The sequence below is a fragment of the Ricinus communis genome, chromosome 9 (genome assembly GCF_019578655.1).
Source record: "Ricinus communis isolate WT05 ecotype wild-type chromosome 9, ASM1957865v1, whole genome shotgun sequence".
In the NCBI taxonomy this organism is placed as follows: Eukaryota; Viridiplantae; Streptophyta; class Magnoliopsida; order Malpighiales; family Euphorbiaceae; genus Ricinus; species Ricinus communis.
The window spans coordinates 13,081,166-13,105,006 of NC_063264.1; the positions used below are offsets into that span (position 1 = coordinate 13,081,166).

Genomic DNA, 23,841 nt, shown 5'->3' on the forward strand with positions numbered 1-23,841 from the left:
CTCATTCCATAAGAAGAATAAACTAGAGGCTAAATATGAATAAAAAAAGAAAGAAAGATGAATAAACTAAAGTCAAATCAGGAACTAGAGAACCCTCGTAGTATCAAATTTTATGAGGCAGCTTAATGAAATAAAGGAAATTCGCATGGGCTTTCCTAATAACCCTCCGATCAGAAATACTTCATTATATGCATCCTAAATATCAAAACTCAGGCATTCTCACTTGGATTAATCGAAAGAAACATCTCCCTTATGTGCAGCTTTGCATCTCCTCCTACTTGATCATCAAGTCACGCTCTAGTGCCACCAATCAAGCCTGTCAATTGTATTCCCATGATTCCTTATGCCAATCTTTGTGTCATCAAGAGTACTCATGCCTAGAAAAACAAAGGATAATAGATATCCCAATGGTGCAAGTCCTGAATTGAAATAATTGGGCATGTCATGTCATTCGCACTTTTCTCCTAAAGATTCATCTGCAATCATTCGGAGAATGACAACAATACTCGATATCGAAACATGCTCATTCCCGCTTTGGATTAATCGAAAGCAACATGATTTCTCCCTTGCGTGCATAGATTTACATCTTATTATGCTTGATCATCAAGCTTTGCCCCAATACCACAGGTCAAGCTTGCCAAAAGCGTTCCCATGATTCCTTATGCCAATCCTTATGTTATCAAGAGTCCTCATGCCTAAAGGAAGAAGAAATGATGGAGACACTAATGGTCCAAATCTTGAATCTAAATCTTTGGTCGTTTCTTGATTCTCATTGTTCCTTCTATCCTCTAAAAGATTTATCCATGATCATTCAAAGAATGAGATCAATACTTGATCAACTAATTTTCTTTCTTCGCATTTGTCCAAGCATAGGATCGGTGCCTATGATCGCCACTTCCATGCAGTTTCACTCCACGCTCGTGTTTATGCTCCCCAAATAAAACCAAACCATCATATTATATAGAGATTAGAAAAAGAGGCATAATAGAGACGAACAAAATGATTACATAGATAGTATTTTGGATCCTATGAGGAAAGAAATCAAAAGTTATTTTTTCTCTTCGATACAGCTAAGTGTAAGAATCAAATCAAATTGATTTAAACACAAGGGTAAACAAAGAACATAAAAAAAAGGAAGGACATGAGCGATAAGTCTATGCTTACTAGGGGTGAGTATTGATAAGTCCCCAAAGCTCTTGAAAGAACCCCTAACTTAATTTTTCGCAAGGTAGAAAACTGAAATAATATACTCATTAGCCTCAAGTATTCGGTTACATGCAGTTCTTATAGCGCGAAAGCTCTTATTCCATAAGAAGAAGAAACTAGAACCTAGATATGAATATATAAATAAAGAAAGATGAATAAAGTAAAGTCAAATCAAGAACAAGAGATGAGTTGACTGGTGAACAACTCTCTTAGTCCTAAGTTTTAAGAACTAGGTTAATGAATCCAAGGAAAAATTCGCGTGGGTCTACCTAATAACACTATGAACCAAATTACTTCATTATATATGTCACAAACATCAAAATGCTTGCATTCCCAATTGTATTACGATTGGATTAGTTAAAAACGACATGATTTGTCCCTTATGCGAGTGGATTTACGTCTCGTCGTGCATGATCATCAAGCTAAGGCCCAATGCCATCGGTCAAGCTTGTCAATTTCGTTCTCATGATTTTTTATGTTAATCCTTATGTAATTAGGTGCCCTCGTGCCTAGAGGAACAAGGAATGATGGAGATTCCATTGGTTCAAATCTTGAATGAGAATATCTAGGCTTGCCTCGATTCTCGTCATTCTCTGTTTCCTCTAAAATATTTATCTGTGATCATTCGCAGAATGATATCAATACCCGATCATTCATAGAATGGTAGCAATACTCGATCAAAGGAATAGAAGGTGTGCGTGATAAGTTTATGCTCACTATCGTAAGTGTTGATAAGTGTGCAAAGTTCTTGAAAAAACCTATAACTTGATTTCCTCCAACGTAAAAATTTGAAATATTATGCTCATTAGCCTCAAGGACTCGGTTGCATATGGTTTTTATAGTGCAAAAGCCCTCATTCCATAAGAAGAATAAGCTGAAAACTAAAAATGAATGAATAAATAAAGAAAGATGAATAAACTAAAGTCAAATCAAGAATTAAGAGGAGTCGATTGGTTAACAACTCTCATACTCCTAAATTTTAAGAACCAGCTTAATGAATTCAAGAGAAAATTTGCGCGGGCCTACTAAATAACATTCTGAACCAAATCACTTCATTTTATACATCCTAAACATTAAAAGAATCGCACTCCAATTGTATTATGCTTGGATCAGTTGAAAACACCATGATTTCTCCCTTACGCGAGTGTATTAATATCTCATCCTACATGATCATCAAGCTAATCTCCAATGCCACTAGTTAAGCTTGTTAATGGCATTCCAATGATTCCTTATGCTAATCCTTATGTCATAGGTACCCTCATGGCTAGAGGAATACAAAATAATGGAGATTCCATTGGTATAGATCCTGAATCATAATATTTGGGCATGGCTCGATTCTCGTCGTTCTCTCTTTCCTCCAATTGATTTGTTTGTGATCATTCGGGAAATGATATCAATACTTTATAATTTACAGAATGATATCAATATTGAACTAGCATAATGGAAGTACATGAGCGATAACTCTATGCTCTCTAGCGCGAGGGTTGATAAGTCTGTAAAGTTCTTGAAAGAACCCATAACTTGATTTCCTGCATGGTAGAAAACTAAAATAATATGCTCATTAGCCTCAAGTATTCGGTTGCATGCAGTTTTTATAGTGCGAAGGCCCTCATTCCATAATAAAAAGAAACTAAGCTAACTATGAATAAATAAATAAAGAAAGATGAATAAAATAAAGTCAAATCAAGAACTAAAGAGGAGTTGACTGGTCAACAACTCTCATAGTTCCAAATTTTAAGAGCTAGCGTAATGAATACAAAGGAGAATTGGCGTGGCCTTACCTAATAACACTCTGAACCAAATTACTTCATTATATGCGTTCGAAAACATCAAAATGCTCATACTCCCGAATGTAGCTAAAGTGAAATTACGAACGAGAGAGGAGTTAACTATTCAACAACTCTCATATTCCCAAATTTTATGAACCAGCTTAACAAAAACAAGGAGAAATTTGTGTGGGCGTACCTAATAACACTCCAACCCAAATTACTTCATTATATACATCCATACATCAAAAAGCTCGCATTAGCACTTGCATTATGCTTGGATTAGTTGAAAACAACATGATTTCTCCCATACGCCCGTGGACTTATGTTTTGTTCTGCTTGATCATCAAGCTAAGCCCTAATACCACCGATCAAGCTTGTGAATTACAGTGCCATGATTCCTATGTCATAAACATCAAAACACGTGCATTCCCGCTTGGATTAATCGAAAGCAACATGGTTTCTCCCTTCTGCTTGATCATCAAGTCACGCCCCAATGCCACCAATAAAGCTTATCAATTGAGTTCCCATGATTCCTTAGCCAATACTTGTGTCATCAAGAATCCTCATGCCTAGAGGAATAAGAATGGTCCACATCCTAAAATGATCGATTCTCATCGTTCCCTCTTTCTTCAAAAAAATTCATTCGTGATCATTTGAAGAATGATATTAATACTTAATCACCTAATTTCCTTTCTTCACATTTGTACAAGAATTAGATTGATGCCTATGATTCCTTCTTCCATGAGCAGTCACTCAACACTCGTGTTTATGCTCCAAAAATAAAACTAAATCATCATACAAGACAGAGAATAGATAGAGAGGCACAAAAGAGATGAATGAAATGAGAACATAGGTAGGATATAAGATCCGATGAGGAAAGAAATCATAAGTTATTTGTTCTCTTCCATACGGTTAAGCGTAAGGATAAAAAAAGATTTTATTTAAATACAAGGGTAGACAAACTGCACAAAAGAAAGGAAGGACATTAGCGATAAATCTATGTTTGCTAGAGCAAGTCTTGATCAGTCCATAAAGTTCTTATACGAACCCAAAACTTGATTTTCCACAAGGTAGAAAATAAAAATAATATGCTCACTAGCCTCAAGTATTCAATTGCATGCAGTTTCTATAATGCGAAAGCCCTTATTCCATAAGAAGAAGAAACTAGAAGCTAAATATCAATAAATAAATAAAGAATGATGAATTAACTACAGTCAAATCATGGACTAGAGAGGAGTTGACTGGTCAATAACTCTCTCAGTCCCAAATTTTATGAGCCAGCTTTATGAAACTAAGAGAAAATTCCCATGGGCCTACCTAATAATACTCCAACCGAAATCACTTGATTATATACGTCGCAAACATCAAAATGCTTGCATTCCCACTTGTATTATGCTTGGATTAATTGAAAAGAATATGATTTCTCCTTTACACGCATGGATTTATGTCTCGTCCTACTTGATCACCAAGTCACACCCTAATCGGCCAAGCTTGTCAATTGCGTTCCCATGATTCCTTATGCCAATCATTGTGCCATCAAGAGTCCTCGTGCCTAAAGGAACAAGGAATGATAGAGATCCCAATGGTGCAAATCCTGAATCAGAATATTTGGGCGTGCCTTGATACTCAGCGTTCCTTCTTTCCTCCAAAATATTCATCTACGATCATTTGGAGAATGATATCAACATTCGATTAACTAATTTTCTTTCTTTGTATTTGGCCAAGCATTAGATCGGTGCCTATGATTGCCGCTTTCATGCGCTTTAACTCAACGCTCATGTTTATGCTCGCCAAGAAAATCAAAATCATCATACTAGACATAGATTAGAAAGGATGAATAAAAGAAATGAAGATATGAGAACATAGGTAGAATTTTGAATCTAATAAGAAAATGAATCGCAAGTTCTTTATTCCATTCCAGATAACTAAGCGTAAGGATCAAATGGAATTGATTTAAACACAAGAGTAGACAAAGAACACAGACAAAGAAAGGACATGAGTGATAAATCTAGGTTTGCTAGCACGAGTTTTCATAAGTCTACAAGGTTCTTGAAAGAACCCATAACTTGATTTCCTGCAAGGTAGAAGACAAATAATATGCTCACTAGTCTCAAGTATTTGGTTGCATGTTGTTTTTATAGTGCAAAAGCCCTCATTCCATAAGAAGAAGAAACTAGAAGCTAAATATGAATAAATAAATAAAAAATGAATAAACTAAAGTCAAATCAAGAACTAGAGAGGAGTTAACTGGCCAACAACTCTCGTGGTCCCAAATTTTATAAGCCAGCTTAATGAAAACAAGAGAAAAATTCATGTGGGCATACATAATAACATTTCGGCCCAATTTAGTTCATTATATGTGTCCTAAACATCAAAATGTGCACATTTCCACTTGGATTAATTGAAAGCAACATGATTTCTCCATCACGTATGTGGCCTTATGTCTCATCATGCTTGATGATCAAGTAATGCTACAATTCCATCGGTGAACCTTATCAATTATTTCCCATGACTCCTTAATGAAAATAAGGGAAAATTAGCGCGGGCGTACTAATAAAACTCCTGCCCAATTTAATGCAATATATCCCTCCCCGACATCAAAATGTGTGCATTCCCATTGTTATTAATTAAAAGCAATATGATTTTTTCCTTATGCGCGTGGATTTGCATCTCGTGCTACTCCATCATCAAGTCACGCCCTAATGCTGCTGGTCAAGCTTGTCAATTGTGTTTCCATGATTCCTTAATGAAAACAAGGACAAATTTCACTGGACATACAAAATAACACACCGGCCGAATTTACTTCATTATATGCCTCCCAAACATCAAAATGTGCCCATTCCCGGTTGTATTAATAGAAAACAACATGATTTCTCCATTACAAGGGTGGATTTCCATCTCGTCCTACTTAATCATCAAGCTAAGCTCTAATGCCACCGGTCAAGCTTGTGAATTTCATTCCCATGATTCCTTATGCCAGTCCTTCTATCATCAATCGTCCTCCTGCCTTGAGGAACAAGGAACGATGGAGATCCCAATGGTGGAAATCCTGAATTGGAATATTTGGGTGTGCCTTAATTCTCGTCATTTCCTATTTCCTCCAAAAGGTTCCTGCACGACCATTCTGAGAATTATATCAATACTCGATCAACTAATTTTCTTTCTTCACATTTGTCCAGACATGGATTGGTGCCTATAACTGCCGCTTCCATGCGCTTTCACTCAACACTCGTGTCTATGCTTCCCAAATTAAACCAAACCATCATACCAGATAGAGATTAGAAAGAAAGATACAAAAGAAATAAAAAAAATGAGAACATAAGTACAGTTTTCAATCCAATAAGGAAAAAAATCACAAGTTCTTTGTTCTCTTCCATATGGCTAAGCATAAGGATCAAATCAAATTGATTTAAACATAAGGTAGATAAAGAACATAAGAGAAAGGAAGGACGTGATGTGATAAGTGTATGTTCGATAGTAGGAGTGTTCATAAGTCCATTCCTAATCTTAAAGATCTAAAGCTGGAATCTCTTCATAATAATTGATTTTAGAATAGCATTAATCTCAAAATTACCGCTAATTAGATTGTCTAATTCTTATTCCAATAAGCTATTACACCTATCTCTAGGATGTAAATCACCCAATCACACAAGTAGTTATCCAAACTCAATTGAATTTCTCAATTACAAAGGAATCCTTAAATAGATTCAACATTGAAGAAGAAACAATAAATTTATTATACTTGAATGAAAACTGCAATCTTAAATTAATAATCCAATCATTTAAGCACAAAGCAATCCTAACATGGCTAAAGATCGTCTCCAAATGGTTTTGCTAGAATTAGTTACACATGTTCATGATTAAACTAAAACAGGAATTGAATACAAAGTAGACAAGAATGAAAAAGGAAATGAACACCCTTTTCTTAAATGGTGAGATGCTACCCTCTCTTTAATAACTATGTATCAATACTCTACAACTCAGATCTCTTTCTTCTTACCTTTAAATCTTCGACCCAATTCTCAATGAGCAACTATCTTGATAATGTTGAAGTGGAATTCGTCTCCGTTTTTCTCTTCTTGATCGTCTAGAAGTTAGCTCTAAGGTCCTATCTTGGATACTCCAAGGTTCTCTTCTTTTTCTCTATGCTACCCTTTTTCTTTCTTTTTCTTTTCTTTTAATTTAGGTTTTGGGATTCAACATGGCCTGGATTTGGACCATGTTGGTCAGCATAGCCTAGATCCATGTCGTGCTGATCTAAAAGTGTACTTTCACCCTTTTTCAGCACAACTTGAATTCGGGCCATGCTGCCTGTGTCACTCTCGAAGAACATGTTGCAAATCGCTTTATTTCGCCTTAGGTAAGGCATTTTAGCATGCCTTTTGACCCTGACCATGCTCCTCGGCACGACATGTGGCCAGGGCATATTGAACAGTCTAACTAGAAAAACACCTGAGACATAAAGGAAATTAAATCAGGGTGATTCTAATACAAAAACACATAAATTGCTCTAAAAACAACTCAAGGTCAAGCACGCAGACATGTGTAAAATCAAGGATATCAAAAGTAGACAAGAATCAAAAAGAACATGAACACCCTTTTCTCAAATGGTGAAATGCTATCCCCTCTTGAATAACTCCGTATCCAATCTCTACAACTCAAAATCTCATTCTTCTTTCCTTTGAATCTTTGATCCAATCATCAAGAGCAGCTATCTAGATGATGTTGAGGTGGAATTTATCTCCGTTTTCCTCTTCTTGATCGTCTGGAAAGTAGCTCTCATGGCCTGACTTGAATACCTAAAGTTCTCTTTCTCTCTTCTTCTCTGCGTCGTGCTCTCTTTCATTTTCTTGTCTTTTAACTTAGGTTTCGGGATCCAACAGGGCCTGGATTTGGGTTGTGCTGGTCAGCACGACCTAGACCCATGTTGTATTGATTTAAAAGTGTACATTTGACCTTCTTCAGCACATACATGCTCCTAGGTCATGTCACTCTCGAAAACCATGTTGCAAATCGCTTCTTTTTGCCATAAGTAAGGCATTTCAGCACGCCCTTTGACCCTGACCATGCTCCTTAGTATGGGCGTGTTGAGCAGTCCAGCGCGCCCGGTTCGAGACTGTTTCTTCCCGATTTTAGTCCGATTTCTCTCTAATTTGATGATGTACCTAGAAAAACACCTAAGACACAAAGGAAACTAAAACAGGGTGATTCTAATAGAAAAATACATAAATTGCTCTAAAAATAACTCAAAATCAAGCATGCAAACATGCGTAATATCAAGGATATCAAAACACCCACACTTAAGCTTTTGCTTGTCCTCAAGCAATCAACAATTTAGATCATAAGCTTGTAATCAACCCTCCTTAAAATTCATGCATTTGATTATAATTAAGCAACATTCAATCTATCCCAAATTGAAACTCAACCAAAAATTAAACTAGCAATCTAAACAAGAGTAATTATCATGTTAGTGTATGAAGAAATTAAATTCAACATCAAATATTCGAGAAATCATATGCCTCACAAGGGATCACTCTATGCACTCGGTGTTTAATCAATCCCTCAACATAATTATATTCAACCTACTTACCATAGGCTTACTCATAAATCTCATCTCCACTACTACAAACAATCAAATATCACAATCAAAGGGCCTTCACAAGGGTTGTAATGGGGTTTAGGTTTAGGTATGGAAATTTGGAAGTGAGGTGTAAATAATTTTTGGACTTTTGCAATGCCTTACCCATAATTTCAACTCAAAAAGGACTAAATGCCAAACAAGAATAATTAAATTCACTTTAGTTCCCAAGTCTCTAAAACAAGATGATCAAAGAGTGAGAAATGAATGAATACTCAATAAAGGACTGTTTCTCTTATTTTTTTTAAATCAACAATATAACATAATTAATTTGGATTGAATTCAAAGTACAAATAAAAGGATGATGTGTGCTAAGTCAAGCAAGACTATGACCTAAGGCAGTGTACCTATCAGTGGAGTATAGCTAACGGCGAGTACCAAGTGTCGTATTCCTCAAAGAAGGTGTGAACCTAAATCTACTCAATCTTCTCTGTTATCTAATCACAGAACATAACTGGTGTTGATGAATAATTTCTAAATTAAATAATAGCTACTCTAATTGTTGTCGAACTACGTATACTAGGGAATGATTAATTCAAGTAAAAGAATAACCCTTTGAGAATTCTTGTCTCTAAGGAATGGAAACTAAGGGTGGAATTGATTGATTCAATCCAATTTCCGTGGGAAAGTCTCTACACAATTAATGCCTTTCTCAAGGACACTAACATCTTAACTTAGATTAATTAGGTTGAAATCTCTTCCTAACTCTAATTACCCAAATTAGCATTATGTACCATTTAACACTATTGAGAGTTGTTAATTCTCAATCCGGTAGAACGAAAACCCTATCTCTAGGTGAATTCAATTCTAGGTTGCAAAGGACAATCCAAACCTAAACGTCTTTCTCAAGATCATTCAAATTTCAAAAATCATTCAACAAGATATGAAGAACATATCAATAAATACTTCCATTGCAAACCAATATTGACAATCAATACATTTAATTGAAAATTGAAGTACAAAAATCCCTAGATAAAGAACCCCAATGGGTTAATAAGCTTAGCTAATCATGTTCATAATCACAACCAATAAGAATTCAATTACAAAAAATGAGTAAAGGTAGAGGAACCCGAATACACCCTTGGATGAGAGTGAACAGCTCCAATTCCTCGTGCCCAATTTTGGATTGATTCTTGTTCCTCTTACTCGGATTGAAACCAATTGACAATCCTCGCCAATCTTTGTTCTTGGAAGAGAATCCAAGTGAAACCTTGATCCAAGTCTCCTGTTCTCTTACTTTCAACTCAAAAAACCCTTAGACAGGGAAAAAGATGAGTTTTGGACGTTCTAACCCTAGCTGCCTTCCTTTTTTTCCTCTCTTCGTTCTTTTAATTAATACCCCCTGTTGCCTCAAACACGGCCGTGTCCCTGGCCGTGTTCAGGACACGGGCTGGTGTTCCTGGCCGTGTTACTCTCTGTGGACGTGCTCCATAAGGTCTACTTCTTCTTTGATGACCAACACGTCCGTGTTGGGTCCCGTGTTGGTAACACGGCCTATGTTTGTGACCGTGCTAAGAACACGGCCAGTGTTGAGACCAACACGGCCATGTTCAGCTTCCTCATGCTCGTACTTAGCTCGTTTCAGCAGCTTTGACGTCCAATTATGCTCCAATTCTTTCCTTTTTCATTCTTTGACTTCTTTTGGACCTGATACACACAAATATACGCATAGGGTGAGTGTTGGTATCGATTCACATCCAAATATCCATAAAATCGATCTTAAAAACCCCATTTAGATGTGTGTATTTTACGCAGATCAAATAACCCCACACTTAGCTCATTGCTTGTCCTCAAGCAATCAAAAGTAAAATAAGGAAAATAAACCACTAAGAGACAACACTTAAACTGACAGACAAACTAGAAAGCTCCTGAACATATCCTTAACAAGTGTAAGTCAAACAGAAAGAAACGAAATAATCAATTCAAGTATCACAACCAAGATGCTATTGATTCACAAAATACTATCTCAACAAAATTATTTAGAACCAACTCCTCACCAGATTCACTCTAAATCACTCACAGTGTTTAAAGGGGTAGTGTTTAATCGCTCAATGCATCAACTACTGCCTTACTTACTATATGCTTGCTCTTAAATCCTACTCCTACCACTTATGGAGAGTCAACAACCATGTCAAGAGGTCTTTATAAGGGTTGTAATGGGGATTAGGTAGGGGTAGGTAAATTTAGTAAGAGTTGAACTTATGGTGTTCTGTAATGAAATACATGACATGCACACAAGCCATAAAAATTATAAGAGATAAACAATGAACAATAGTCCAAGGTGGGAAATAAGAATCAAGTTAAAATGTTTAGCTCACTTACTTTCTTTCTTTTCATCACCTTTCCCTCTTATTCTTCTATTTCTATATTTTTCTTCTTCCTTTTTTTTTTTTTTTGACATAAGGGAAGAACATTCACATAATAGAGTGAATTTCTTTTTGGATTGAAGTAAGCTGCTACAAGATTCCAAAGTTATTCCCAAGACAAAAATTCCTAATAAAACAACTCATGTGCAAAATCATAACCCAAAGCAGAATAAAACTAAGTGGTAATGGAATATGATACAAGAAATGGTGAAAGAAGGGGTTATCTACATAATCAATAAACAAATGAAGGCTATTTGGCTAGAATGAAAAACCTAAGTGCCTCTATCATACCAAAGTATTAAACTCTCCTTGTGGCCCTCATAAGCATTACCGAGCAAGTTCTAAAGGTAAAGATAGTAATCGACACTCTCAACAAGAAATAAATACAAGCATATAAAGTGTATGCTTACAATTGAGGCTCAATTTCTCACAAGTGTGCTTTTTGAGTAGGTACCAAACAAAAATCATCAAACATAATTAAATAAACCAAAGCAACTTAGTGCAAAACTCAAACTAATTATCTTACATTCTTCCGCAAGACTCAACACTATCGGTTTTACCCGATCACATGGACATAAACAGGATTTCAAAAGCAAGTCAACAGTAAGAGCATCGAAACAAAGTGAAAATTTTTAAAATTTTACAAAAAATTGCACAAAGAATAAACAAATAACTGAGATGGAATAAATGAAATGCGATATATACACTAGAAAAGGATCTGAATTTCATATACAAAATAATAGAACATGAAAGCAAGTATTTATTGATGTCACCACCCCACACTTGAAGGACACACTATCCTCAGTGTACAAAATATATGAAATGAAAAGGAAAAAGAAACTATCATACGATTATGGCTCCGGGAGTGAAAAGAGGTGCATCGGCGGTATATCGGGGTCTGCAGTGGTGGAGGAGTGGGCTGCTCTATGAGGATCAAAAGTAGTGTCACATGCAGGAGATAGTGGATCGTGAGGCGGCATCAATATGAGGCTCGTTAAATTTTGTTGTGTTGAAGGGTGCTCGGTCGGAGAGGGAGGGCTAGGCTGGATCATCCGCTAGAGGGATGTCAAAATGGCTCTGCCTTTCGGAACCCGGCTCTGTGGACAGTGAGGTGCAAAGTATGTAGCAAAATATCATCAAACATGTCATTGGCCATGAGGCCTCTAACCTACCTCCCTACTCAATCGAACACGAGCATAGCCCTCTGCCTCTCATCTTGAGCCATGGTCCGGCTCAGACCTCGGACTGACGTAAAGATCCTGTTGAAAAGCCTCTTATCGAATGAAATGCTGCTGCTGCTCCTCTGCCAACCTCTGCACTCTAAGCTGTAGCTCTCTAAACTTAATTGGGGAGACTCCTAAAACAGCTGAAGAAGACCCAGAAGGAGCTGAAGTAGACGGTCTAGAGGAAGACTCCAGAATATCAGAAGAAGGTGAGACATCCTGTGTACCATGGGCTCGTGGGGCAGGTCGCTCCTCTTTGAGTGCTGCCAAGAGAGCATTCCTCAGTCTATACTCTGGTCCTAGCGGACCCTGTCTACAAGTCACCATCCCCATACTAAACATTTGGGGAAGTCCCAACGTCTCCATCACCCCCAGCTCTGTCAAATGTGGTATTGCTTCCTTCAAAACTCCAAAACTCCTAGCCAGTCGAGTGAAGTAAGTCCCAAAATAGAAAAATACCTTCTTTGAGTTGTTGCAGAAGGCACTGATTTATCTGGCCAATAAGTACCCCATGTCGATAGACTGGTCTTTGGTGCATCTTTGTAAAGTATAAACAGTCCATTTGGGTAACTACACCACCGCTATCTCCTCTGCCGTTGACGGTCCTAGCCAATGCATGCAAGTACCTGTGATCCCTCATGCAAGTTAGGCCTTGGGTGGTGGCCTTTGTATCCTCGGTGTCATCAGAAATCTCGGCCCACATCTGCGGATATGACACACTAGGCGTATGTATACAGCGACTGTAAACCTCTCCAGTTGCATCCTCCTCAGTCCATAAGCCTAAGTGTACCCCAAACTGTTGTACACTCATCGTGAAAGTTTGCTTTGCTAGTTTGAAACTGATCGCATCCGGTTGTTGGAAGTCCCGCAACTGGCTTTGCAGAAAGAAAGTGCTGGAAAACTCCACAGTCAACTCCCTTTATGTTGGTTCAACAATGTCAAAAAAATGTTGAAATGGGGGCGTCTCAAGATATCGGCAGACTGCAGTTGCAAGTCCGACAGTCTCCAGTGCTGGCCAGTCTATCCTATGCCCCTTTCCTAAATCTTTGTGCCTCATCGATTAATATCTCTGCTCAAAGGTGGGTTGCCCTTGGAAAAGTAGGAATCGATGGCGCTGCGGTGGTCTAATTTGGCCTGAACTAGTCGGTGCAGCGCCTGACGATCGCGAGGAAGAGGAACCATCGGTCCGCCTCCTCTTGTAAACTCCTGATCCTCGTTTGGTGGACATGGTACCTGAAAAGGAAACTTTTAGTACTAAGGATCAACAAAATTCTGGCAGCATAACGACATAAAATGAACAAACCAAACGATTTAACTCGATAAAATTAAACTGCTCAATGTCCTGCAAAGAAAATTTAATCCACAACACTGCCAAGCAATGCTAACCAATTAAATTTGCAATTCATCCATATGGAGTTTACTTCGCCATAATCTATCACAAGGCAAACCAACATGCTAATGGCCGACAATAATAATAAAGAGAAAAATAAGGAATTAATCACAATCATAAATAATGGTGGAAAATAAAAATGGAAAATATGAGCAAGTTAAGTATATAAACTACATTCTGAGGAAAATAAAAGAAAATCAAGCAAAAACATGAATGTAAATGCATCCACCATATAATAAAATAAGGAAATAAATAAAAAAAAAGATAGAAAAAATTGAAACACAAATTCGAACACAAAGAAAACATAAATTTGAACTAATATCAAAATAAAATAATGGAAAAATGAAGTTGGAGGATACTTACTTGACAAACGTAATATCCAAAGCCTTCGAGATGAGAAATAAGAAATAAGAGAGTAAGAGAGGAGAGAATTGCTAAAACTTAGGGGAGAATAAAATTTTCAGAGATTTTGAAATGAAGTGGTATATATAGGCAGTGTACGGAACACGCCCGTGTTCACCAACAGGGGCCATGTTAAGGAACACGGTCTGGATATATGGCCGTGTTAAGCGAATAAAAGCATGCTGACTTACCACTTTTTGAGAACACGCCTGTGTTTCGGACACGGTCATTTTCTTCAATTAGAACACGGACCGTGTAAACTAACACGGTCTCGAACACGCCCGTGTTGAACTCCAGAAAATGCAAAAGTTGCGATTCCCAGCACTTTCTCACTCTTTCTCACCTGCATAACCAATAAGTCCTCAACTCATACACTCAACATAAATAAAACTTACCAAAAACAAACTGTAAAATCTAATCAAACTAAGTTCACAACAAAAACTAAAGAATTAAAACGAAATTAAAAGAAACAAGCTTCTTTAAAGTCATAAGTTGGACTTTATTCTTTTCTTTGAATCATAAATGGAGCACCAAATTCACCCGCTCCTCCACATCCAGTGACCCTCCAAGGTAATGCTTCAACCCCTGCCCATTAACCTTGAAATTTCCCTTTTCTAGATGATGCACTTCAACCGCACCATAAGGGAAGACTTGTGTCACTGTAAATGGCCCCGACCAACGACTCTTCAGCTTTCCTGGAAATAAATGGAGACGAGAGTTAAATAATAACACACTATCTCCTACGTTAAATTCCTTCCAATTTTTCAATCGCTTGTCATGCCATTGTTTGGTCTTCACCTTGTAGATTGTTGAATTTTCATAGGCTTGTTGACGCCACTCCTCTAGCTCATTTATCTGCCACTGCCTTTGTCTACCTGCGGTATCCAAATCAAAGTTACATGATTTAAGTGCCCATAATGCTTTATGTTCTAGCTCCACAGATAAATGACAACCTTTTCCATACACAAGCCTAAAGGGAGTGAACCCTGTAGAAGTCCTATAGGCAGTTCTAAATGCCCATAAAGCATCATCTAGCTTTGTAGTCCAATTTCCTGCTGGCTCCTACAGTCTCCTCTAAAATACGCTTAAGTCCCCTATTAGTAACCTCTACTTGCCCACTCGTTTGTGGGTGATAAGGTGTGGAGAATCGCTGAGATACTCCATATCTTTTCAGCACTTTCTCAAGTTGAGAATTACAGAAATGGGTTCCCCTATCACTAATTAATGCTCGAGGAGTTCCAAACCTAGAGAATAATCTCTTAAGGAACCTCACAACTACCCTAGCATCATTAACAGGCAAGGCTTGTGCCTCAGGCCATTTAGAAAAATATTCAACAGCCACCATTATATACTTACATCCATACGAAGAAGGAAAGGGACCCATAAAATCAATGCCCCAAACATCAAAAATTTCCAACACTTGTATACTATGTTGGGGCATTTCATCTCGGGCAGAAATATTACCTGACCGTTGGCATGCATCACAAACCTGGACATAAGCTCGTGCATCCTGGAAGATAGTCGGCCAATAAAAACTAGCATCCATAACCTTTCTAGCCGTATGATTTGCGACTTGGTGTCCACCAACCGATCCCTCATGACAATGCTTGAGAATTTGAATGATCTCCTCCCTATATACACACCTCCTGATAATTTGATACACTGGAATTCTAAACAAGAAGGGTCATCCCAAATGTAATACTTCAAGTCGTGAAAGAATTTCTTCTTTTCTTTGGCCGTCATACACTTTGGGAGTACCCTTTCAGCCAAATAATTTGCATAATCAAAAAAACAAGGAATATCATTTGCCACCTGCATTGAGCATAAGTGCTCATCCGGAAAGAAGTCATCGATCTCTTGCTCATTAAGCTCCTCCAAGTGCGGGTTCTCTAATCGAGAAAGATGGTCTGCTGCAAGATTTTTAGCTCCTCGTTTATCCTTAATTTCCAAGTCAAATTCCTGTAATAGAAGAACCCATCGAATCAATCTTGGCTTAGAATCATGCTTTGAAAATAAATACCTTAAAGCATAATGATCCGTGTAAACAATTGTCTTTGACAGCACAAGGTAGGAACGAAATTTGTCAAAAGCGAACACGACAGCTAGGAGCTCCTTCTCTATGGTTGTATAGTGTTCTTGGGCGTCCATAAGTGTCTTGCTAGCGTAGTAAATAGGTTGGAATTTCTTCTCCTTGCGTTGGCCTAAAAGCAGCTCCAATCGCAAAATCACTAGCATCGCATAAGCTCGAAGGGCGTCTCCCAATCGGGAGAAACCATGATGGGAGCCGTGGTTAATTTTTCCTTTAATAACTCAAAAGCTCTTAAACAATCATCCTCAAATTCAAAAGGTATATCTTTTACTAGCAATTGAGTTAAAGGCCTAGCGATCTTAGAAAAGTCCTTAATGAACCTTCATAAAACCACGCATGCCCTAAGAAACTTATGACCCTAGCAAAGTAGGGGTGGTTACTTATAACTTCCACTTTAGCTCTATCTACTTCCAACCCTACATGTGACACTTTATGTCCTAAGACTATACCCTCTTGGACCATAAAATGACATTTTTCCCAATTCAACACCAGGTTAGCTTCAATACACCTAGCTAACATCCTTTCCAAATTTTTCAAACAATGGGAAAAGAGTTCTAGAATCGGAGAAGTCATCCATGAAGACCTCCATCGACTCCTCTATCATGTCATGGAAAATGGCCATCATACACCGCTGAAAGGTCGCAGGCGCATTACACAAGCGAAACGGCATCCTCCTATAGGCAAACGTGCCATAAGGACAAGTGAATGTCGTCTTCTCTTGGTCTTCATGGGAATCTGAAAATAACCAGAAAAACCGTCAAGGAAACAGTAATACTTATGGCCTGAAAGCCTCTCAAGCATTTGATCGATAAAAGGAAGGGGAAAGCGGTCCTTTCGGGTTGCGTCATTCAAGCGTCGGTAGTCTATGCAAACCCGAAAGCCCGTCATCGTTCGTGTAGGGATCAGCTCCTCCTTTTCATTTTTCACCACCGTCATGCCCCCTTTCTTAGGAACCACACTTGCAGGGACTCACCCAGCTTACTTTATCGAAATAGGAGTAAATTAAACTTGCATCAAGAAGTTTAATTACCTCTTTTTTAACCACCTATTTCATATGAGGGTTCAACCGCCTTTGTGGCTGCACCACCGGTTTGAACTCATCCTCCATCAAAATCTTATGAAGGCAGTAACTCGGGTTTATTCCTGGTATGTCAGCCGTCTTATACGCAAATGTCTATGCATACCTTCTCAAAATGCACAGCACCATCTCCCTCTCCTCAGGTGTGAGATGAGCGGAAATAATAACCAGTAAGTGCTTTGCTTCATCTAGGTAGGCATATATTAAGTGCGCTGGAAACTCTTTCATTTCAAGAACGGGCGGCTCCTCCAAAGAAGGCTTCAGCTTCTTTACTCCTGACCTGTCAAGATCAACAAAACCATCAGTCTTTTCATCATCAACATCAGCAGCTAATAAGTGCTCTAGCTGCTCCAACACTTGTTCATTGGATAAATTGTCCTCATTTTCTTGCATTGCCACTTGCAAAGGATCATCAATCTTTATTTCCTGCAATTGAGATTCCACAATATCATTGATAAAATCAATCGAACAGACAGTACCATATTGCTCATATGGGTATCTCAAGGATTTAGTCAAATCAAATGTAATGCTCTCATCATCTACCCTAAGTTCCAACTTTCCGCTACTAACATCTATCAAAGCTTTAGATGTAGCTAAAAATGGTCTACCTAGGATCAATGGAACATCACTCTCACCATTCATATCCATGACAACAAAATCCACAGGAAATATAAATTTGTTAACTTTAACTAGCACATCTTCTATAATTCCTTTCGGGTGTACTTGATTACATACGCTGGTTGTATACTCATCCTGGTAGGAGTTAGCTTAGAAGTGCTTAGTCCTAACTTCCAAACAATGAACTAGGCATCAAATTGATGCTAGCTCCTAAATCAGCTAATGCTAGCAATTTCAATTTATCTCCAATCAAACAAGGTATAGTAAAACTCCCTAGGTCGCGTCGTTTGACTAGAATCTTGCTCTGAAACACTGCTGAGCATTCTGCATTCAAGGTCACCAATCCCAAATCCTCTAACTTCCTCTTATTGCTTAGGATTTCTTTTAAAAACTTCGCATACTTTGGCATCTGTGAAATAGCTTCAACAAACGGCAAGTTAATCCGCAATTGTTTGAAAAGATCTAAAAATTTACCAAATTGCTGATCAACTTTATCCTACTTGAGTTTTGCAGGATATGGAATGGGAGGTTGGTATGGCCTCAAGGAAATCTTCTTCGAATCCTCCTTCTCTTCAACTGCTCCCTTTTCTTTCTCTTCAGGCTTGTCTTTCTTTTCCGACTCATCCACCTGCACATTAGAATCATTATTAGCGAAAGGCTTAAATGAGCTAGTAAGTTCCTTACCTGATCTCAAAGTAATTGCTTTAGCATGCTCCCTAGGATTAGACTCTGTGTTACTTGGAAGCGTGCCTGGCTGCCTCTCAGCCATCATCCTAGACAACTGCCCAATTTGAGTTTCTAAGTTCTGAATTAAAGCTTGTTGATTCCGAACGGCAGTGTCCATTTGCTGAAATCTGTTCTCTAAAGTTGCAATGTCAACTCTTCCAAGTTAGGTTTCTTCTCTTGACTACCTCCAGGTTGATGGGGATTAGATTGCATAGGTTGCTGCTGATGCAACCTTTGGTATCCTGGTGGACCTTGGTTATTGGAGTTCCTCCATCCAAAATTAGGATGATTCCTCCACCCTGGGTCGTATGTATTGCTGTAGGGATCATTCTACTGCCTACCTACATAATCAACATGCTCAACGTTAGAAACATTAGTAGGCATAGAAGATGCAAACATACCTCCCGCATTACAATTGGCACTGTAATGCGGTCCACCACAGAATTCACATCAAATTTGAGCTGCTTGGACCGGCATCTGAAGTTGTTCTATCTTTTTGGAAAGTAGCTCTACTTGTGCCACCAAGGCTACTGTAGGATCTGCCTCAGCCCGATATACAAGCCTTGGACCTCTAGCCCGTGAAATTTGCCACTGATAAGTGTTGGTGGCCATCTCTTCTATCAAATCCTGGGCTTGCTTAGGTGTTTTACTATTAATAGCTCCCCCTGCAGCTGCATCTACCATTTGTCTAGTGGCTGTATTCATGCCACTATAGAATGTCTGCACTTGCATCCAGAGAGGAAGACCATGGTGTGGGCAACACCTTAACAAGTCCTTGAAGTGCTCCCAGGCTTCGTACATCGATTCTCCTTCACCCTGCACAAAAGAAGATATGTTATTTCGCATTTGAGCAGTCTTAGCAGGAGGAAAATACTTATTCAAAACTTTTCAGCCAAAGAAGTCCAGGGTAGTGATCATTTCGGTGGCAAGGATTGCAGCCATCTTTTAGCTCTATCCCTCAAGGAAAAGTAAACTTGACCTCAACCGTATGGCATCATCAGTTGTTCCATTAATCTTAAAGGTATCACATATTTCCAAAAGTTGGCGATATGCTCGTTCGGATCTTCGCTCGCCAATCCTCCAAATTGCCGTGATACGGATCATCTGGATTACATTTGGCTTTATTTCAAAATTATTGGCCGCCACGGGAGGCCTCACTATCCCAGTTTGCGTCCCTGCTAGAGAGGGCCTAGCAAACTCGTACATGGTCCTTTCATCATTACCTCCATTTGCATTGTGGTTCTCCATCTCACTAGTTTCACGAACAGGAATCTTTGCTTCAATCTCCTCCTCTACTGCCTGTATACGCCTCCTTAGCAATCTAAGAGAGCGCTTGGGTTCAGATAAAGGCTCTGTAAGATTAGGATTAGAGCTCCTGGTCATAAACTACCTGAGCACAATAAAGAACAACAACACCAACAAACGGGATAAGAACAAAACTATACACAGAAAATAAATTATGAACAAAAAGAGAAATGACTAGACTAACAAATATTAAAATTTTAATTTAGTTCACAGAAACCGTTCCCCGACAACGGCGCCAAAAACTTGATGTGTGCTAAGTCAAGCAAGACGATGACCTAAGGCAGTGTACCTATCAGTGGAGTATAGCTAACGGCGAGTACCAAGTGTCGTATTCCCCAAAGAATGTGTGAACCTAAATCTACTCAATCTTCTCTATTATCTAATCACAGAACATAAATGGCGTTGATGAATAATTTCTAAATTAAATAATAGCTACTCTAATTGTTGTCGAACTACGTATACTAGGGAATGATTAATTCAAGTAAAAGAATAACCCTTTGGGAATTCTTGTCTCTAAGGAATGGAAACTGAGGGTGGAATTGATTGATTGAATCCAATTTCCGTGGGAAAGTCTCTACACAATTAACGCCTTTCTCGAGGACACTAACATCTTAACTTAGATTAATTAGGTTGAAATCTCTTCCTAACTCTAATTAACCAAATTAGCATTATGTACCATTTAACACTATTGAGAGTTGTTAATTCTCAATCCGGTAGAACGAAAACCCTATCTCTAAGTGAATTCAATTCTAGGTTGCAAAGGACAATCCAAACCTAAACGTCTTTCTCAAGATCATTCAAATTTCAAAAATCATTCAACAAGATATGAAGAACAAATCAATAAATACTTCCATTGCAAACCAATATTGACAATCAATACATTCAATTCAAAATTGAAGTACAAAAATCCCTAGATAAAGAACCCCAATGGGTTAATAAACTTAGCTAATCATGTTCATAATCCTGACCAATAAGAATTCAATTACAAAGAATGAGTAAAGATAGAGGAACCCGAATACACCCTTGGATGAGGTGACGACTCCGATACCTCGTGCCCAATTTTGGATTGATTCTTGTTCCTCTTACTTAGGATTGAAACCAATCGACAATCCTCGCCAATCTTTGATCTTGAAGAGAATCCAAGTGAAACCTTGATCCAAGTCTCCTTTTCTCTTAGTTTCAACTCGAGAAAACCCTTAGGCGGGAAAAAGATGAGTTTTAGACGTTCTAACCTATTTGCCTTCCTTTTTTTCCTTTCTTCGTTCTTTTAATTAATACCCTTATGCGCCTCAAAAATGGCCGTGTCTAATGGAACCGCAGTGAGTCTGGCCGTGTTACTCTCTGTGGACGTGCTCCATAAGATCTACTTCTTCTTTGATGACCAACACGTCCGTGTTGGGTCCCGTGTTAGTAACACGGCCTGTGTTTGTGACCGTGCTAAGAACTCGGCCTGTGTTTGTGACCGTGCTAAGAACACGGCCAGTGTTGAGACCAACACGGCCATGTTCAGCTTCCTCATGCTCGTACTTAGCTCATTTGGCGGACTTTGGCGTCGATTATTACTCTAATTCTTTCCTTTTTCATTCTTTGACTTCTTTTGGACCTTATGCACACAAACATACGCATAGGGTGAGTGTTGGTACCGATTCACATCCAAATATCCATAAAATCGATCTTAAAAACCTCATTTAGATGTGTGTATTTTACGCACATCAAAGGACTTAGTGAATTCGAAGTACAAATAAAACCGGCATTTTACCCAACAACTCAACGAACACATTGCAAAAATTCTGGAAATAGGGTAGGGATTGACAAATGAAAGGCTCAACAAATTGTGATGATAAAGCAGAATTGGTAAAAATAAAGAAAGTGGATAGGCTCAAATTGGCTAACAAATGGGCAATATTTCAAAAGGAGCAAAGAAACCTCACAAGTAACACTCCCTCATGTGTTTACACTCAAAGGATGTCACTCACACTCATGTTTCACTCAATTAGGCTTTTACCCTCTAATGATCTCACCACTTTCCTTTCACCTCTCAAATAATTTTCTGATAGTTCTTATGGAACTTAAGCTACTAATTATCAAATTAGACTCCATACAATCTACACATAGCAAAAACTAAACTCTATGTTGATTGTAAGAATCAAGAAAACATAACAAAAAAAAAACAAGACGAAAATAAGAAAACTTAGAAGAGGTGTTTAAACTATCCCCACACGCAACTCTAGAAAAGATCAGAATTGAAATATGGCAAAGGACTTGAATTTGAACTCAGGCAATGGCTTGATGTGTTTTAGGCTGAATTGAATTCTATAAACTCAACTTTATCACATATCAGAAGTCTTTCTTTTGGCCTTTTTTTCTTTTCTTTTGCTTCCTTCTTTTCTTTTTCTTTTATATTTGTATGCCAACTTATAACCAAGAATATTTTGTATTAGATTGTAGCAAGTTTGCAATAATAAGACGCTAAGACTTGTAAACAAACGAATAAAGCAAAGATAGACTTAAAGATGACAAATTTGCTAGGATAAAGAAGAAGAAAGACAGATTTGATTTTATACGTGGAAGAATGAATTTCACACTTCAATAAAACAAAAGGAAATGAATTGGGCTTTAGAAAGAACAAGGAAACCAAATTGAACAACAAAAATTCTCTAAACAAGAAAACGAATCATAAAGAACAATAACAGATTGAGATAATAATTCTGTTTGACACTAAAGAAAACAAATCAACTAAAAAATGAAAGATACGTACTTGATTGATGAGCCATAGCTCTAATACCTAATGATATGATGATGGCTAACTTGTGTCAAACCCATATTCAATGTCTTCACCAAGGATCGTTCCCCTAATCAAGCAAACAAACTCTAACTCCTAACAAGACCCTTAAATAACTTGTACTTAAAAACCTTAATTATAAAGAATTAAAGGCTGCTTAACAAAGACAAAGGTTTAGATTAAACTAAGTTTGTAAAATACCAAGCCTTCACTTGATAAATTCACCAAGTTCATAAAGAACAAAAGAAGAGAATTGACTCTAAAACAATCAACATTCAACCAATCTTTACATAGAAATTCGTACTAGCTTATATAGGCCTTAGAAAAACCTAATTCTATAATAATAAGGAAGCAAATACATTAAGACTAGGAATAGAACTCCTAAACTAAAAGGATAACTTAAAACAAGACTTTAGATCTCCAACCCGTGCTTTAACTCTTGCTTCATGAACACTCCTAAAGCATCCTTGAACCTCTTCATGCGAGCTCTAGTCATTGGTCCATCATATTTGAGTGGCTCGTGTATAATCCTAGTTGGATTAGGATTCCCAGCTGGAGTAGGACTCCTCGTGGGATGAGGATTCCTAGTTGAAGTAAGATTCCTCGTGGGACTAGGATTCCAAATTGAAGTAGGATTCCTAGTCGGAGTAATATGCTCATTAGCCTTAAGTATTCAATTGCATGCAGTATATAGTGCGAAAGCCCTAACCATAAGAAGAATAACTAGAAGCTAAATATGAATAAATAAATAAAGAAATATGAATAAATAAAAGTCAAATCAAGAACTGGAGAGGAGTTGACTAGTCAACAACTCTTATAGTCCAAAATTTTAAGAACCAGCTAACGAATACAAGGGAAAATTCGTGAGGGCGCCTACTTAATAACACTCTGAACCAAATTACTTCATTATATACATCCCAGAAATCAAACCACTCGCATTCCTAATTGTATTATGCTTGGGTTAGTTGAAAATAACATGATTTCTCCCTTACACGAGTGGATTTACGTCTCGTCCTATATGATCATCAAGTTAAGCCCCAATGGCACCAGTCAATCTTGTCAATTGCATTCCAATGATTCTTTATGCTAATCCTTGTGTCATCAGGTGTGCTCGTGCCTAGAGGTACAACGAATGATGGAGATCCCATTGGTCAAAATCCTAAATCAGAATATTTGGGTATGCCTCAATTCTCGTCATTTTCTATTTCCTCTAAAATATTCATCTATGATCATTTGGAGAATGATATCA

The 23,841-nt window shown here is 37.9% G+C and overlaps 1 non-coding gene across 1 annotated transcript; it reads left to right on the forward strand.

The window, feature by feature from the left end:
* The first annotated feature begins 19,247 nt into the window (after window positions 1-19,247).
* On the forward strand, window positions 19,248-19,353 carry LOC125371261. The gene has a single exon (XR_007217561.1). It is a non-coding gene; the product is annotated as a small nucleolar RNA R71 (small nucleolar RNA).
* The last annotated feature ends 4,488 nt before the right edge of the window (window positions 19,354-23,841 follow it).